This window comes from Amblyraja radiata, chromosome 7 (assembly GCF_010909765.2).
Source record: "Amblyraja radiata isolate CabotCenter1 chromosome 7, sAmbRad1.1.pri, whole genome shotgun sequence".
NCBI lineage: Eukaryota > Metazoa > Chordata > Chondrichthyes > Rajiformes > Rajidae > Amblyraja > Amblyraja radiata.
The window spans coordinates 54,038,997-54,050,706 of NC_045962.1; the positions used below are offsets into that span (position 1 = coordinate 54,038,997).

The 11,710-nt window shown below is 44.8% G+C and overlaps 1 long non-coding RNA gene across 1 annotated transcript; it reads right to left on the minus strand.

Annotated features, from left to right (window-relative positions):
* Nucleotides 1-1,012: 1,012 nt before the first annotated feature.
* Nucleotides 1,013-5,056, minus strand: LOC116974851. The gene is made up of 3 exons (XR_004412462.1): nucleotides 5,046-5,056; nucleotides 4,539-4,543; nucleotides 1,013-1,064 (listed from the first exon to the last, which is right to left on the minus strand). It is a non-coding gene; the product is annotated as an uncharacterized LOC116974851 (long non-coding RNA).
* Nucleotides 5,057-11,710: the final 6,654 nt, after the last annotated feature.

Below are 11,710 nucleotides of genomic sequence, written 5' to 3' on the forward strand. Positions count from 1 at the left end.
GAGCCCTGAGCTCACCCTTGGATGTGCTAAGCTCCCCCTAGCTTCCTGTGATGCAGAACTCACTGAGTTACAAAATGATATTGAATTCACTGAAGGTGAATTCAGGAGGTGCAGGGGAGCTATGAATTTATTTTGTGATATTGATTCATGTTTGTACTTCAATACACAGCAAACATGACGTGGTTTATCCAATTACATTACTTTGATCTCGAGATGTGAAATGGAGTAGTTTTAACATTATTGCCAGACCTGTAGAATAGCCCTCAGTCATCAACTGTAAATCCGAGAGGTGAATGGATTTCAGGTTTATAGTTGTGTTCTTACAATCCTGGTGTGGTCCAGGAAAATTACCGTTATGTGCCATCAACTGTATCACTCATACCTGTTACAAATGACAAAAGATGTCCAGGAATCAGGACCTAAGGAGATGATTCATCTGATCAGGCCGGTGCCGGCTCCTAGCTGAGCAATTGCATCAGTCCCAACCCCCCTCTCGTTATATTCCAGTGCCCCTTCTACTGATTCTCTGTCATATCTCATCAACTCCCTGTGGATTCTTTCACCACTCACTTAGATGTGGACATAATTTGCCACGGCCATTTATCTAACCAACCCATATCATTGACTTGTACCAATTTTTACAGATGCATCATGGAAAGAATACTTTCGGGATGCATCACAGCCCAAGACTGCAAGAAATTGCATAGTTTTGAACGCAGCCCATTCATGATACAACCCAGCCTCCCTCCCACCCACTTCACCTACACTTCATGCTACCTTGGGAAAGAAGCCAACAAAATCAAGGACTACTTACACCCTGGTCATTCTCACCTCTCTCTCTCTCTTTGACCAGAAGATACAAAAGCTTGAAGTACATACCACCAGATTCAAGAACAGCTTCTTCCCTGCTGTTATTAGACTTGAACAGACCTCTTGTGAGCTAAGGATGAATTCCCAATCTCCCAACCTACCTTGTTGCAACCCATGCACTTTTTTAAATCTGCATTTCCCCTGTAGCGGAAACACTATACTCTACACTTCATTTTCTCATTTGTACTACCTGACTTATTTATTTATAGTATGGATTTCACTGTATCTTGGTACACATGGCAATAATAATACAATACCAATACCAATACCAATATATTTTTAGAATGTGGGATGAAACCCATACGTTTACAGGGAGAACATATAAACTGCACACAGACAATACCAGAGGAGCATCAAAGCCCGGTCTCTGGAGCTGTGTTGCAGCAGCTCTGACTAACTTCACTTCATGTTCCAGAATGATGATTTGGAATTGCATCCTGCATAAAAATTGCAAGTGTGGACAATGCGATTTCTTATTGTCTTGATATCCAGAGTGCAAATGCTTGTTTGATGTATCCTGATATGAAAGCTCCTGATGTCCACATGTGCACTCTGCTTCAGTATATTCGAGATGATGTGCAGAATTTAAATGACCCTGAGCAAATAGCAGGGAGTGATTCCTCACAATAATTGATAGCGATAGGGGGAAGGGAATAATTCAATCTCAAATAATCACAGAATATTTGCGAGTTCAAAGTCATGATAAAACTCCCTGCACATGTCCTCAGTTACGATGCGAAGCTGATGCATGTCCTTGATTACAGTGATTTTACAGCAGTAGCTAATTACACACAAATTAGATAAGGTTTGGAGCTGCTTTGTTTTGTGCTTTTGGCAGGAAGCAGGCAGGGCGGGGGCATTGCACTGGAGACTTCCCATAATTATGACCGCCCACTGTGGCACAGCATTGAGAGTGTAGGAGAAATGAAAGGAATGCACAGGACATTTAAGTCAAGTTTATTTAAGTCAAGTCGAGTTTATTGTCATATGCACAAGTAAGATGATGTGCAGGTACAATGAAAGTCTTGCTCACAGCAGCATCAGAGGCATTTCTCTGTCGATACAACTCCATGTTGGTGGTGGAAGCACAACACTACCTCGGTGCTGCACACACGGTCAACAAAAATGGGCTTAATGTGGGATGAGTGGAAAGACCATTTGTTTGAAAGACCATGTTGACTTGGTGAGCCGAAAAGCAATGTTTCAGGTCTGTCTCTGTCTATAACCCTCGGATAAAGTGAGGCCAAGTTTCAGAGCCCATGGGAGTCAGTGCTCAGGATGGCACTGTGGGATCAGCACTAGCGGATAAGCATTCACACCAGAGTAGGCACCCGTCTTTATCAAGTGAAAGCACCTTAACTGGGGCAAGGAAATGAGAAAACAATGGTATTCCTCTCACCCTACGATATTATTTCCTGTTTCTTTTTCACAGTGTGTGTGATGCACTGCCAAGTACAAGTGTGAGGGGGCCAGTGATTGAATGGGATGAGAGAAGATACTTAAAACAGGAGAGTGGGAAGGTTCTCAAAGCTCAAGTGGAGGTTGATGAACAGTGATTGCAGAACCAGGGTAAGGGGTTGGAGATGGGGATAGGGTGTCTCCTCCTGTTAACAGGAAGTGGAATATCAGACTGAAAGGAAATTGAAGGTAAAATAATGAAAGCTGCCTTTGACACAAGCAGAATGATTTTGTGAGATGTATTACATTTAGACAAGAATAGCTCAGAGGAATCAGACAGAAGATCCCCGTCCAATTTGAAACTTTATAAGATTCACTGTTCTAAGCCTTGGGATATATTACTGAACACAGAAAACCTCAGACGACAAGGAAACAATATGAGAATGTTTATGTGGCAGGGGCATCTTAGCAGGGTACTCATATTAATTTATAAAGGAGAGGTTACACTGACATTTCTGGTCTTATCTTTGCTGGGGATAAAGATTTTACCAAGAGGTTAATACCTCGAGTGACATGCTTAATAAATGTGCAGGGCAGTCACGAGAGAGGGATAAATAAGGGGAGGTAGATAGATCGGCAGGGGGAGAGGAAAAAATGCAGCTGAGAGAGCAGGGAGAGAATGAGTATTAAGGAAGGGAGAGGGAGTCGTGCATCAGTGGGAAGGATAACAATGTTAGCAGAGAGGAGAGGGATCATTGCCGCAGAGGGAAAATATGCATTGTGGCAGGCAGGGAGAGAACAATGCAGCAGACAGATTGGCAACAATGCAGCAGGGTGAGTGAGGTGCTGTACGGTGTGGAGAGAGAAAGCAAAATTGCAGCTGGAAGCCAAGGAGGATGTAGAAGGGGAGTGAGGACCAGTGGCTTGGGAAGGGGAAGATTGTAGGAAGTGTGGGGAAAGGGAATGGCATCAGGGGGAGAGACACAGAGGAACACAGCCCATTGTAAATTGATGTATAATAGGCTTTACACTTAGAGCTTGGTAAAGAATTGGAATTGCTCCATAACATTTTGATGCAGCAGCTAGTGAGTTAATTATTTGTATAAAATCAGATTATACTGGAAGCGCTCAGCAAGTCAAGTAGCACCCGTGGAGAGAGGAACAGCCACGTTTAAGGTCCGTGATTAAAACCAAATTTGTCCACTTTTCTGCATAAGACACTTTGGCCAGTCTATTAAACCTTCTCTGATGTGTTTTCAGACTGTTAACCTATTTCCTTATATAAGGACATCAAAACTAGAACCAGAGCTCCTGACAATTGAAGCATCACCTCACTCCTTTGCCTTGAATTAGAGTCATAGTCATAGAATCATGGAACCATAGTGTGGAAACAAGCCCTTTGGCCCAACTTGCCCACATCGACCAACAGGTCTCATCTGCACTACTCCCCACCTGCCTGCGTTTGGCCTTTATCCCTCTAAACCCATTCTATCCATGTACTTGTCTAAATGAATTCCCTAGCCAATATGTTACAATGCAGGTGTGCCTCACATAATGCTATCTAGCATAGTGCTGCTTCACTGTAGCTCTATCATTTTGGAGCCTTAATTTTTCCAAATAAAAATAAACAGCTAGCTGACTGGGGCAACATAAAGTGATTTGCCGAAAAGCGAAGGATTTGCTTTATACTTACACTCCACTGCTTGCAATATGCTGGCCTCCAACCCAATCAGTCTGAAGAAGGATACTGACCAAAAATGTAGCCTAGCTATGTTCTCCAGAGATGCTGCCTGTACCTACTGAGTTACTCCAGCACTTTTTTTTTCGCAAACCAGTATCTGCAGTTCTTTGGTTTTACATTAATCTCGTTTAAAGATCTTGCTGGGAATTGCAGTCTGAAAATAGGGTTTATCATAAAAACTCTTAAAGTATCACCCTTTGAATAAATGTAAATAATTATCTTCTTCTAGTATACGTTACCAATTGCACAGTACGTTGGAAAATGTTTTAACTAATTATGTCTCCCTCACAACTCAGGTTCCTAACTATTTTTGTGTCATCACAATTCGCTGGATTTATTTAAGATAGAGTTAGATGTAGCTCTTAGGGCGAATGGAATCTGGGGATATGGGGAGAAAACAAGAACGGGGTACTGATTTTGGATGATCAGCGATGATCATATTGAATGGCGGTGCTGGCTCGAAGGGCTGAATAACCTACTCCTGCACCTATTTGTATGTTTCTATGTTTCTATCAGCAAAGTCAGCAACTGTACCTTTAGTGCCTTCATCCAAGTTATTTATATAAACTGCAGAAACTGTTGAACCACTCATTTACAATGTGTCAGATCAAAAATAGAACCACTTATGCTGACTGCTTGCCTGTTTCTCGTTATCCAGTCTTCCATCCAGATTAATACATTACCTCCCATACCACCAGATTTTACTTTCTGCAATAATTTTTGATGTGACTTTGTGTTGATGGCCTGTTTTAAGTGATATGATGTGTCTATTATGGACAGTTCATATCTCCAGGAAGGAACTGCAGATGTTAGTTTAAACTAACGATAGGCACAAAAAGTTGGAGTAACTCAGCGGGTCAGACAGCATCTCTGGAGAAAAGGAATAGGTGACGACCCGCTGAGTTACTCCAGCTTTTTGTGTCCATCTCCAAGAACACTGCTGCCTGGTCGACCATAAGCTGAATGCTAGGCTTGATCTTCAAACACACTTTTCCTCAGAAAGTCAAAGGCTGAATGGTGGGTCAGTTATGAAAACTCATGAATGGTGACTAGAACACTTTTATCCATGGGCAGTTCTGTGCAGCAGGATCAAGATCTTCCAAGACCCTATATCTTACAGATATTTAATGCAGGGTAAATTCTCTTGTCTGCTCATAGCGTCATACAGCTCAGAAATAAGTCCTTCCACCCATCATATCCATTCCAGCATCTAGTACTGACCGTTTTAATCCCATTTCCTAGCCTTTGGTCTGTATGCTACTCTCCCTTGATGATCAAAGTGCTTATCCTGAGGATTATTTAATGTTGTGTGAGTGTCAGCCTCCACCACCAGCTCAGACAGTGCATTTTAAATTGCATGCATTGCTTAGAAGAATTAAACCCCTTGGTCCTTTGCTTAAATCTAGGCCACTCATTTTAGGCACCTCTGACATGAGGGAAAACGTCCTATTGAAGCCTCTTGGAGATGTTGTGCAATATCCCAGCAGGAAGAATGTGAAGACACTCTGAGGAATGACGTGACCTTGCCTGACCCTTTCATCCAGTTGGATTGGGTTTATTTTCGGAATAGGGATGAATTTTCAAGCAGAGCTAAATTTTAATAAAAATTGCCTAAATTGGTAGACCGATTTAAAGGCTTTTGCAATGTCAAGAAAATCCATGTATCTTAGTTGACGCTACAACCCACAACTGAAATTAATGGACATTTATCTGCATTATATGCACAGATTTCACACCTAGGACATCTATTGAGAGGCTGTGGTTCTGAAGGACCTTTGCATTGCTATTCCTAGCAGAGAGACCTTTCTGTACTTACCACAATCAGATTTGTCTCTTGCAATGAAGATAATTACAATTATGACATCTTTAAAGTTCCACAACATATCTTCCTGTTCACCAGTGAGGGAGATTAAACCGTCAGAAGTTCTTCTCAGCCAAGTTTTAGAAGCTCAACAGGAATTTCATTTGCTCAATGGCCTTGTTGTTTATCAGTTGACATTTAGTCTTATCGACCATTTGTGGCACAGGGCTGGATAATGTGACGTGAAATTGAGTCAAGGCCACTTGCACCAAGGCTGGTGAAAAAACTCACGACAGTCAGTAAATTCTCATGAGAATACAATAGACACTTTATACCATTCATAATGGGAAGGATTCCAATGTCTGACATTTCAAATTTAATCCATCTCCCATTTATTGGGCTGCTCAGATTGTTGTCAAATGGCTTGTGAATGTCAATTTATAGGCAGCTTTGCCCGACAGGAGAAAAAGCAGCTTTCTTTGACAAGTACGAAGCTTTTCAAAAAGGGGGGTGGCATGACAGGATTACAAAAAACTTAATGTGAAATAATGTGCACGCTGCGCACATCACGAGCGTGAAGCGTGAAGTCCCCCGATACCAGGGTCCAGGGGCCCAGAAAGCTCAGGGGTTATAGATGCTTTCTGATGCATTCTGAGTCTTATTTTGGAGCATTTTTGCACCAAATTTATGACCAATATTTCAGAAATTAACAGGAATCTGAGAGGTAGCTTTTTCACACAAAGGGTGCTGGGTGTATGTAACAAGCTGCCAGAAGAGGTAGTTAAGGCTTGGGACTATCCTAATGTTTAAGAGACATTTGGACACGTACATGGATAGGCAGATTTAGATCGATATGGGCCAAACGCGTGTGAGTGGGACTAGTTTAGATGGGACATGTTGGTCGGTGTGGGCAAGTTGGGCTGAAGGGCCTGTTTCCAAACTGCATCATTCTATGACTAAAAAGTGAAGAAGAAAAATGCATGTAGATAAGTAGAGCAGATTTGAAAGAGGAGTGAAATGTAAAGGCAGAGAGAGGTTTGTGGGTGGAAAGGAACATAGGAAAGGAGGGGGGAGAGTGGGCTTGGGCAGATGGGTGAAGGGAAAATAGACACAAAGTGCTGGAGTAACTCAGTGGGTCAGGCAGCATCTGTGGAGAATATGAAGAGGTGACGTTTCACAGAGTGCTGGAGTAACTCAGCGGGTCAGGCAGCATCTCTGGAGAACATGGATAGGTGACATATCACAGAGTGCTGGAGTAACTCAGTGAGTCAGGCAGCATCTCTGGTGAAAAGGTATAGATTATATTTCGGGTCAAGACCGTTCTTCAGTAATATTCATGATGTGACATGCATAGACATTCCTTAATGTTACCCAAACCATCGTGAGCTACTTTGTTACGGTGCTTGCCCTCTCCTATAACTTCTCTGCTGCCTTGGGTGATGCAGGACAGGACACAAGCTTTGGGGCATGGTGTGAAGCTGTTGCCATCTGTCCCAGCCTGGTTAAAAACCTGGATGGAGTGGATTTGGAGAGGATGTTTCCACTAGTGGGAGAGTCTAGGACCAGTGGCCACAGCCTCAGAATTAAAAGACATTCCTTTAGGAAGGAGATGAGCAGGAAGAGGGTGGTGAACTATGGAATTCATTGCCACAGACAGCTGTGGAGGTCAAGTCAATGGACATTTTTCAGGAGGAGATTGATAGATTCTTGATTGATACGGGTGTCAGAGGTAATGGGGAGAAGGCAGGAGAATGGGTTTGATAGGGAAAGATTATCTATGGCGTGTGTCATGGAGTGATACAGTGTGGAAACAGGCCCTTCGGCCCAGCATGTCTCATCTGCACTAGTCCCACCTGCCCACGTTTGATCCATATCCCTCCGAATCTGTCCTATCCATGTACCTGTCTAACTGTTTCTTAAATGTAGTGATAGTCCCTGCCTCAACTACCTCCTCTGGCAGCTTGTTCCATACACCTACCACCCTTTGTGTGAAAAACATACCCCTCAGATTCCTATTAAATCTTTTGCCCTTCAACTTAAACTTATGTCCTCTGCTCCTCGATTCACTTACTCTGGGCAAAAGATTCAATCATATCTATCCAAATCATGATTTTATACACCTCTATTAGATCATCTCTCATCCTCCTGTGCTCCATGAAATAGAGTCCCAGCCTACTCAACCTCTCCCTATAGCTCTGGCCCTCTAGTCCTGGCAACATCCTCGTAAATCTTCACTGTACCCTTTCCAGTTAGATGACATCTTTCCTATAACATGGTGCCCAGAACTGAATACAATACTCTGAATGCGGCCTCACCAACTTCTTACGCAACTGCAACATGACCTCCCAACTTCTATACTCAGCCTGACCCGCTGTGAAACGTCATAGAACATGGCAAGATTAGCAAGTTTGCTAAAGATACAGAAGTGAGTGGTTTTGCAGATAGTGAAGATGGTTGTGAAAGATTGCAGCAGGATCTGGATCAATTAGCCAGGTGGGCAGAGGAATGGTTGATGGTTGCATGGTTCCTTGAGGTTGTGTCGCAGGTATATCAGGCGGTCAAAAAGTATTTTGGCACTTTGGCATTCATCAGTCTGAGTATTGAGTATAGAAGTTGGGCGATCTTTCCCTCTCAAACCCATTCTCCTGCCTTCTCCCCATTACCTCAGACACCCGTATCAATCAAGAATCTATCAATCTCCTCCCAGTGGGGGTGGCGTGGGCTCAGTGGGGGTGGCGTGGGCCCAGCGGGGGTGGTGTGGGCCCAGTGGGGTTTGCGTGGGCCCAGCAGGGGTCAGCGGGGGTGGCGTGGGCCCAGCGGGGGTGGCGTGGGCCCAGCGGGGGTGGCGTGGGCCCAGCGGGGGTGGCGTGGGCCCAGCGTGGGTGGCGTGGGCCCAGCGGGGGTGGCGTGGGCCCAGCGGGGGTGGCGTGGGCCCAGCGGGGGTGACATGGGCCCAGCGGGGATCTGTGGGGATGGTGTGGGCGGGAGATGGCTTGGGCCCCGGCGGCGGGGGGAGGCAAGGGGAGTGGGCCCCGCCGCAGCGGCGTCTGGTGTTGTGGTTACAGCCACTGGGTTCAGATTCAGCCACTCCCACCCGGCGACGGGAGAACATAGAACTGGCCGTTTCCAACGTGGAAACGCACGTTTTCCCCCCCTGTTTTTTTGTTGATTTTTTCTTACTCTGGGGGGGAAGGGGGGTGTGGTCGCACCCAACGCACCCCCCCCCCCCCCCTTCGGACGGCCATGGATAGTTGTGCTGTTCTACAGCAGTGCTGTCAGCCTCTGCCAACATACTGTAACTCCCTTTGCAATGTTCAGCCAACAGTAATCTAATGGTTCTGTGATGGTTAAGTTGTTGGGAAAGAATGAATGAATGAATGAATACGTTTATTGGCCAAGTATGTACACATACAAGGAATTTGCTTTGGTGCTCTGCTCGCAAGTAACAACAGGACATACTGTAAACAATTAAGAATAAAACATAAAACATTAAAACATTAAGAATAAAACATTATAGTTTTAAACGTGTGAATGAAATAAAATACCAGAGCAAAAGGAGGCTACAAACTTTTGGTTATTGAGTAGAATTGCAGCTCGTGGAAAAAAGCTGTTTTTATGTCTGGCTGCGGCAGCTTTGATAATCCGGAGTCACCTTCCAGAGGGAAGTGCTTCAAAGAGTTTGTGGCCAGGGTGAGAGGGGTCAGAGATGATCTTACCCGCTAGCTTCCTGGCCCTTGCAGTGTACAGTTCATCAATGGGGGGAAAGTTGCAGCCAATAACCTTCTCAGCTGATCGAACGATTCGCTGCTGCCTCCGGATATCGTGCTTGGTGGCTGAGCCAAACCAGACCATGATGAGGTGAGAACAGACTCCACGATGGCAGTATGGAATTGGACCATCATTGCCTGTGGCAGATCGTGTTTCCTCTTCTGCCGCAGGAAGTACATCCTCTGTTGGGCCTTTTTGACTGTGGAGTCGATGGTGGCCCCCATTTAAGGTCCATGGAGATGATGGTTCCAAGGAAAATAAAAGACTCTACAGATGTGACTGTGGTGTTGTTGATGGTGAGTGGGGGGAGGGGAGGGGAGGGGGAGGGGAGGGGAGGGGGAGCTCTCCTAAAGTCTACTATTTTCCCTATAATATGCTGACCTCCTAGATAAAATTTGTAGAACAGATTTGCTGTCTGGATTAGAAGGTAATAGCAATAAAATAGCAAACATGGATTGTTGGAGGCTCAGGGGAGACCTGATAGAAATATGTGCATTTATCAGAAGCATAGATAGGGTAGACAGTCATAACCTTTTTCCTCGGGAAGGAAATGTCAAAGACTAGAACGCATCGCTGTAAGGTCAGAGGGGCAAATTTTAAAGGATGTATACAGGCCAGGTTTTTTACTCAGTGGTGGATTCCTGAATGCACTGCCGGGTACGATAATATGCATTTAAGAGGCTTTGAGATAGGCTCATAGGAAATGCAGGGAATGGAGAAATATGAATCATGTGCAGGCAAGGAGGATTCGTTTACCTTGGCACAATATTGGGCACAGACGGCGTGGGCCAATTGACGTGTCCCTGTGCTGTATTATGTCTATGGGTCATTAATCTCATAATTTAGTTTGATATTCTTTGCAACCTAGGAATTAATGAGCAACAACCATTTGATAAAGTGAAAAGATGATTTCCAGAAGAAAAGGAAATTTTAAAAAAGGACTGCAGATGTTGGAAGTAAAAACATAAAATGATGGAAACACTCAGCAGGTCAGGCAGCATCTGTGGAAAGAGAAACAGTTAACATTTCAGGTCAAAAATCATTGTCAGCCTCTGCCAACATAACTCCCTTTGCAATGTTCAGCCAACAGTAATCTGTCATCATCTGGTTTCCAACCATCACTGTCACTTAGGAACAGAAGTTTCAGAACAGTAGGAGGTCATTCGGTCCCCAAGATCTGCTTAGCCATTCAGAATCACACTTTATTCGCCAAGTATGTTTTGCAACATATGAGGAATTTTATTGGCCAGGTCAGTCATACAATTAAAAGTAACAGATCACTTCAAAAACACATTTTAACATGAACATCCACCACAGTGACTCCTACACATTCCTCACTGTGATGGAAGGCAAAATAAATTTCAAGTCCTTCCCTTAGTTCTTCCTCGGTTGTGGGCCTCGAGCCCCTGTTGATGGGATGATCTTGACTCCCGTAGCTGGTGGTGTTCGGGCCCTCCGCGTCGAGGCAATCAGTTCCCGCATCAGGGGGATGTCAGCTCCCCCATGCAGGATGATCGAATCTCGCGTCGGGGCTGGTGAACCTTCCGCGACGTTGGAACTCCCGACTTGGCCTCACCCGAGACTGCGAGCCCTTGATGTTGATTCCGCGGTGGCCACGGTGGGAGCGATCCCAGGCATGGGATCAGCTCCGATGTTAAGTCCATGCCCCGCGGTGGGGCTCACGACAGTCCGAGGAGGCTTCCAGCTCCATCGATGGTAGGCCGCAGAGCCCGGAGAATGTGATCCGAAAATTGATCACATTTCCGGGAAGGTAAGATCCTGAAAAAAAGTTTCTCCCAATCCCCTCCCCCCACATAAAACAAACCAAAGAACATTAAAACAAATTTTTAACAAACTAAAAAATAACAAAAAGAGTGAAAAGCCGAACAGACTTCCGGCAGGGCAGTCATCGCCCCTGGTGGTCATTCACAATGGTTATGGCTGAACCTCCAGAGATGCTGCCTGTCCCGCTGAGTTACTCCAGCATTTTGTGTCTTTCTTCGATGTAAACCAGCATCTGCAGTTCCTTCTTACATACTCAGTGTTTGTCTTCCTGCCTACATGCTCTTAGCCCCACATGTACTTATTGACTGCACGCAGATCCCTCTGAGGTACAGAATTCCTACATTCTA